This window comes from Strix uralensis, chromosome 3 (assembly GCF_047716275.1).
Source record: "Strix uralensis isolate ZFMK-TIS-50842 chromosome 3, bStrUra1, whole genome shotgun sequence".
Taxonomy (NCBI): domain Eukaryota; kingdom Metazoa; phylum Chordata; class Aves; order Strigiformes; family Strigidae; genus Strix; species Strix uralensis.
This window is the reverse complement of record NC_133974.1, coordinates 85,280,280-85,286,279: the sequence shown is the minus strand read 5'-3', so window position 1 is coordinate 85,286,279 and position 6,000 is coordinate 85,280,280. Positions and strand designations below refer to the sequence as shown.

The 6,000-nt window shown below is 50.8% G+C and overlaps 1 protein-coding gene across 4 annotated transcripts in view; it reads left to right on the top strand.

Annotated features, from left to right (window-relative positions):
- The first annotated feature begins 1,405 nt into the window (after nucleotides 1–1,405).
- LYST (lysosomal trafficking regulator) overlaps nucleotides 1,406–6,000 on the top strand; it is an 87,270-nt gene continuing 82,675 nt past the window's right edge. For 3 of the 4 annotated variants that reach the window (XM_074863183.1, XM_074863185.1, XM_074863186.1), the window contains exon 1: nucleotides 1,558–1,653. The gene's annotated coding sequence lies outside the window, so the exon portion shown is untranslated. Of the gene's footprint in view, nucleotides 1,475–1,557; nucleotides 1,654–6,000 lie in introns of those variants that run through there. The other variant, XM_074863184.1, reaches the window with a different exon arrangement.

The window sequence follows — 6,000 nt, the reverse complement described above, 5'->3', positions numbered from 1 at the left end:
TGTAAAAGACTTAACTGCTGTTACCTCGTGTGTATCTAAACTTACTTTGTCAGGTGGGTCCTGGGATCCTTCTGTCTGAAGCATTCCCAAGATCTGGCTCTGTCCATCTGTGTAATCCTTGCAGGCAGTCTGGCTTAAGTTTTACAAACCCACTATGCCACTGAGGTAGCCAGTGGGCCCTGGATGGTAACTGAAATGCAGTCACAGAGTTGAAGCAAGTCCTCACTGGGAAAGACAGCAGAAGTCAGGGAGCGGGAGGCCAGTGCCCCAGGGAGGGGTGTAAGGATGTGAGAAGGATGCACTAAGGTAAGGACACTTGCGCACCCTTCGTACCTTCTGATTCCAAGAATCAGGAATGTTATGCCAAACCTGGGCATGTATGAGAAGATGAAGCGTGTGCTTGTTAACATTGCCTTTCAAAACCAAAACACTTCCAAAAAATTGGTAAGTGCCCTGGCCACGCGAGGTGGATTCCTGGAGAGGGCAAGAGCAGTGTCATGAAGTCAGGGCACGATTTATTGGCACATGTGAACCAGCCCTGACAGGGAGCTGATCGAGCAACACTCAGGGCAAACCTTTCTTCCAGGCATCTCAGCCAAGTGCAAAGCCCAGATCTGCAGCCGTAAATCTGCTCCAAGAATTTACTCAGAGCAAATACCAAAGCCGAGTGCAAACTCTCCCGCTGCTCGCAAGGCCCTTCATACCCAGAGCCCCTCATCGTGACACGAGTAACGCAGCACAGCATAACTCGGGGAGCGGGTTGCAGCAACCAGCCAGCACCAGGTACGTGCTCCGGCACTGCGGGCACTGATGCCAGCAGGTGTCCTGGGTGTGGATACGTGTCACGTATGTTAAGAGCGGTTTTAAATTTTGACGTTAACGCTGGGGTGGGTGGGGGGCGGTTGTTCTGAACCGGCTGACCCGTTAGGTGGGGACCCCAGTGGGCTCTGGAGCAAGAGCTGCCGGCAGGCAGGCAGGCAGGCAGGCAGGCAGGCAGGCAGGCAGGCAGGCAGGCAGGCAGGCAGGCAGGCAGGCAGGCAGGCAGGCAGCCCATGCAGCACCCGCCGGGCGCAGGCGCTGTCACGACCCGACCACGGGAGCAAGCGGAGCCGCCGGCCTCAGGCAGACCGCGGCGCTTCCAGGAGCGCCCTCCCGCCGCCACCGCCGCCGCTCACTGCCGCGGCCCCGACCTCGGCCGCGGCCCCCGCGAGGACGCTGCCGCCCGCTCGGCCGCCGCCTCCAACCCCGCGCCGCTGGGGGCGGAGCGTGGCGGGAGGGGCGTGTCCCCGCGCGCCGAGGGGAGGGTGAGAAGCCACCCGGGGAATGCACGTCCCCGCCCCCAGGGATTGCCCCGCCCTCCGCTTTGCCAGGCCGCGCCGATTGGCTGGGGGCGCGCGCGTGATGCCTCCCGCTGCACATCCGCGCGGCCGCGCTGGCGGAGCGGCGGCGGCGGCGGCGGGAGCGGAGGAGCCAGGTGGGGCGAGAGGCGGCGCGGGGCGGGGCGGGCGCGGCGTTGCCGCGGCGACGGGGGCGGGCGGCGGGGCGGGGCCGGGCCGGGCCGGGCCCTCCCGCCATGGGCTGCCGAGCCGCTGTCAGCGGGATAAGAGCGGAGCGGGCGGCTGGGCGCGCTGGTTCCGGCGGGGCGAGGAGCGGGTAAGGGCGGGGCGGGCACCGCCGCCTCTGGTTGCGGGGGGCCTGCCTGGCGGCGCGGGGCCAGCTGGGAGGCAGGCAGGCAGGCAACTCGGCGGGCACAGGCCCTGCCGCGGGGCGCGGGCCGAGGCCGGCGCCGGGAGCCGCGGTGCGTGGGCCGGCGCGGGCTGTCACGGGGCGCCCGCCGCCTTGGCGGCGTGAAGATGCCCGCAGATTGCCGCTGGGGGCCGCGGGCAGCCGGCGGGCGCGGCGGAGGCTGTGGGAGGCGGAAGAAGCAGCCGCCGGTGGCGCAGGCGGGGCCCTGCCCGCCCCGAGGCTCCCCGGGGCAGGGGCCGGGCCGCGGTGGCCGCCGGCGGCGGGGGGCTGGTGGTGCTGGTGGTGTGTGCGCGGGGGGCCCGCGTGTTTCTCAGGGACGGGAGTCGGGGCTGGGTCCCCGCGCGTGGGGGCTGTGTGTGAGGCGGTGGGTGGTCCGGCGTGCCCCTTCCGAACTTGTGGCCTCTGCTGCTACCGAAAGGCGACATTTGAGGCTCCGTGTGCGCGGGGTGGTGTCCCACGCCGACCCGCGGTCCGGGGGTGCTGCGGGCTCTGTCCTAGAGCGGGCTGCGCTTGGCGGCGCGGTTGTGCAAAACCGGAGCACAAAGCCTCGCTGTCAACAAGGCGTTTGGTGGGGATGGGAGATAACAATTGAAAGAAAGCAGGTGTGGGCCGTTCGCGGAAGCGTGATAACAGTCGCGGCACTTCACCTGAACTAGGCTTTTTTTAAAAAAAAAAAAAAAACACTATTGAAAGGAGTGGACAGAGGAGCAATGAGAACTCTTCTAGGTGTTCTCTGGACGTGGGAAAGAATGTGTGAAGATACTCTTGCGAGGGGAAAAAAGTAATCTAAGAATTGGACGTTACCTGGTATCCCCAACTGAAGAGCTGCCTTTTGCTTACTTATACAGTGAGAGAGAAGGCAGGTGCATCAGTGGAAGTAAGAATAAGACTTCTTGTATCAGAGAAAGCAGAGCAATTGGAAGAAATTCAGAAGGAAGATCAGATGACTCAATGTGGTAGCCTAGGAGTTGGAAAAGCATCTAATGTGGTTATAAATGGGAACTGGCTAGAGAAGAAAATCTGGATGGGAGACATTTTCTTTTCCATTTTAGTTGTACTGCTGCATGAATCAGTAAGGGTTCAGTATAAGGATCTAGAGAAACTTGGAGTTAGTGTCACAAGCTTATCTCGCTAACCAAATTGTACTGTTGCATCTGAGGTGGTGGGACAACCTTTGGCAGAAAAAACAGCAAGTAGATTTGTTCTAGTCATGTGTATCATAATCTTATGCTAGGTAGCAGAAAAGAGATGTCTGGAACACTTAACCCTTCCTGAAGGAAGGATCTGAATTTGCTTGCTTGGATGAGAGACCACGTCTGCATGGAGCTTTTATCCTAACAGGACTACAGTGTGGTAAGGAGTCAGGAAAATACTCTGAGTCTCCTTTTTGCCTTCAACTGTAGGCTAACAGACCAACAGTGCAAAGAAGAAAGTATCCTCGTAGATATCTTAGAAAATCTGTAGTTTACTGGATCTGAGAGTTTCAGGTGGATGTTTAAAATAGAGTGAATGAAGAATTAGAATGCTTTCATATATTGTCATTGATAAGAAAAAAAAATAAGCTTTTCCTGGGGTATTTTAATTTTACTATTCTTTCTTCCTCATTGTGCTTTGGGCAGAGAATCTTGCAAGCTAAGAGCAAGTAGCTTTTAATGCCTCACTTCTAAAGTTAATAATAAATGAGATCTCAGGAAGACAGTTGTCACTTGGCTTGTAACACTGTATACAGATTTCTTAAGAGGAGTTTTTTTAATGTTACTCCCTCTCTTCTTCCCCCGTTAGTTTTTACTGTACTGAAAGACAGGTTTGCATTAAAAGTGTTTAATTGTAAGTTTTTCTGTTAAGTTAGTAACCATTTAATTAAGAGTTGTCTTAAATGCTCATTTTGCTTCCTCCTTTCTCTTAGTCCCTGGTAGGTTTTTCATGTGCCTCCACATCAGTTTCTAGAGCAGTTTAAGACAATAAGAAAAGAGACTGTAAGCATCTTGAACAATAGTATAGGATCTGTTGGAAAGTTACTTAATGTGTGAACATTAGAAAAGAGAAACTACATTTTTAACATTTACTAAAAGTAAGTTGCTGCTTTTATATAGTTCTCTTTAAAGTTAAGCTCAAAGGGTGTAAGCAAATACTATGAAATATGAACAAACACTTCAGGAGCCTATCAGTTCTGCATTTTTATTGTCAGTGACTTCTCTAATAGACCATGTTATTAATATACAATTGTACACCCATGCAGCTTGTGCAGGGGTCTAATTTCCTTTGTATTTGAAGAATTTTGCCATTGTCATGGTGGTCTCTTTTCAGATATGATGATGTTGCACATAGAGGAATTCTGAAGCAAAACTGGTTTTGATACTTGTCTTTTGGAGGCAGAAGGGAGCAGAGGCAATATAAGGTGAAATGATTATTTTGTAAGCGGATTCTGGTGCACCAGGAAGTGCTTGCTGTCCAGAACATGCTTGCTTGTCCTCTGCAGGCAAATTTAAGTTCTTTGGAGTGAATGTCTCATCAAGACAACCTCACTAATATCCACTTTATTTCTGTTTGAGAGGATGGCAGGCTCTGTGGGCTTCCTTAATGAAGAACTGTAGTAGCTATTGCCTAGATATCACTGTTTTATATTGTTTATTCAACTTTACGGTCATCTTTTTTGTTGTACTTGTTGGAAAATTGGATTATAATGTTGGAAAAGGATTGTAATATGCTCCAGAGGGAGAACTGTATGTATATATGTATGGGATTACTTTGACTCTTGCTTTCTTTTCCAGTGCAGAGACAGTTGTGAGAATGTCAGTTACTCTAGCAAATTATTGCTTGATGAAGACTGATAGGCCTTTAGACAGTATCAAGTAACTGAGCTGGTGTCATTGGAGCTATCAGCTCCTGAGATAGCACTGATCTGGAGATGATATACTTGTTTTTGGAATGGGACAAGATCAAGTAGAAGAGATCTGTGGTTGATTCTCTTCTGTCACCTGGACTGATTTGTCTGAGCTGGCTAAGCTGATTGAACAGCTTGTTACTGCTGAAGGGGGAGATCTCCCTCCTGCCTTCTTCCTTTTGCTGGCAGTGGCAACTGCCTGGATCCCTCAACACAGCAATTCCACAACAACAAAAAAATCCAGCTGAAAAAACTAGTTGTCTGCAAACCTGTGGAGATGAGTCACATCGAGAAGGAACTGGATGAGTGCAGAACTGGAGGAAGAGGAGGGGAAGAGTACCTGGGGAAGAACAGAAACACTTTCTTGCTAGTTGTGAGATGTCGGGTGGGCTGAGCTGTCCTGTTTAACTGTACCCTAGCTGCTCCTCAGGAGGTGGAGGTTTCTGCTTAGGCTCCACAGGGTGCCTGCTTCAGCTGTCATGGTCATTTGAGAAAAACTAATAAGGCAGGATGGAATGCACTAGATTCAGATTTTCTTTTCCTGTTTGGATTCAGGTCTTGCATTTGAACATGTCTTTCGGACTTGTTGAAATTAGTGCATGGGAATGTCTTGCCTCCAGACAAAGCACTCTGTACAGAAGTGATAGTGGAATGTGTGAAGGAGAAGGGAAAGGAGAAGATGCTATGTGCAGTCTTGAGGTTTTTCCTGCTATAAACTATTAGCTCTTTATAGTTCTTGTTTGCAGCCTGGGGTCTGATTAAAATCCCTTTTTTCTTAGGAGTTGGGTTTTTTGGTGCTATTAGAGTAGAAGTGTGAGTCTTGCTAGTGTGATTTTTAGGTAACTATGCTATGCTCTGTGTGACGATACAGCTTAAATCTGCTGAGTGTGAGAGCAAGACAGAACAAAATTAAATGCAAAATTCATTAGTTTATGTATGTGGAAGAAGGGATAGGTCTGTAATACTGTGATCAATGTAGTGAAGTCCTGGAATAGTGCTTTATCTTGATACCTCTAAGTGCTGAAACTTCTACTATATCTTTGTGGATATTTTTCTCAAGCTCTACTAGCTTTATTAGTCACCGCTGCACATTTCATCTTTTTTCATATTCTGTAGCTGAGGTATTTTGTGATTTTGGTGTGTTACAGAAGAGCAGGGCTTCCACTCTTCTGCTTCTCTGACTTTATTTCTTAGCTCTCTTCTACACCATAAATAACTCATTACTGCCTGCTGTTACTGTGGGTGGGATTTTGCACTGGCCACGCAGTGGATAAGCGCTGAAAAGGTTGTCCTCTGCGCTTCAGAGCTTGTGTAGTTCACTGCAGGTATCTGGGGCTTGCCCTGTGACACTTCTGTTTGTATGAGTTTCC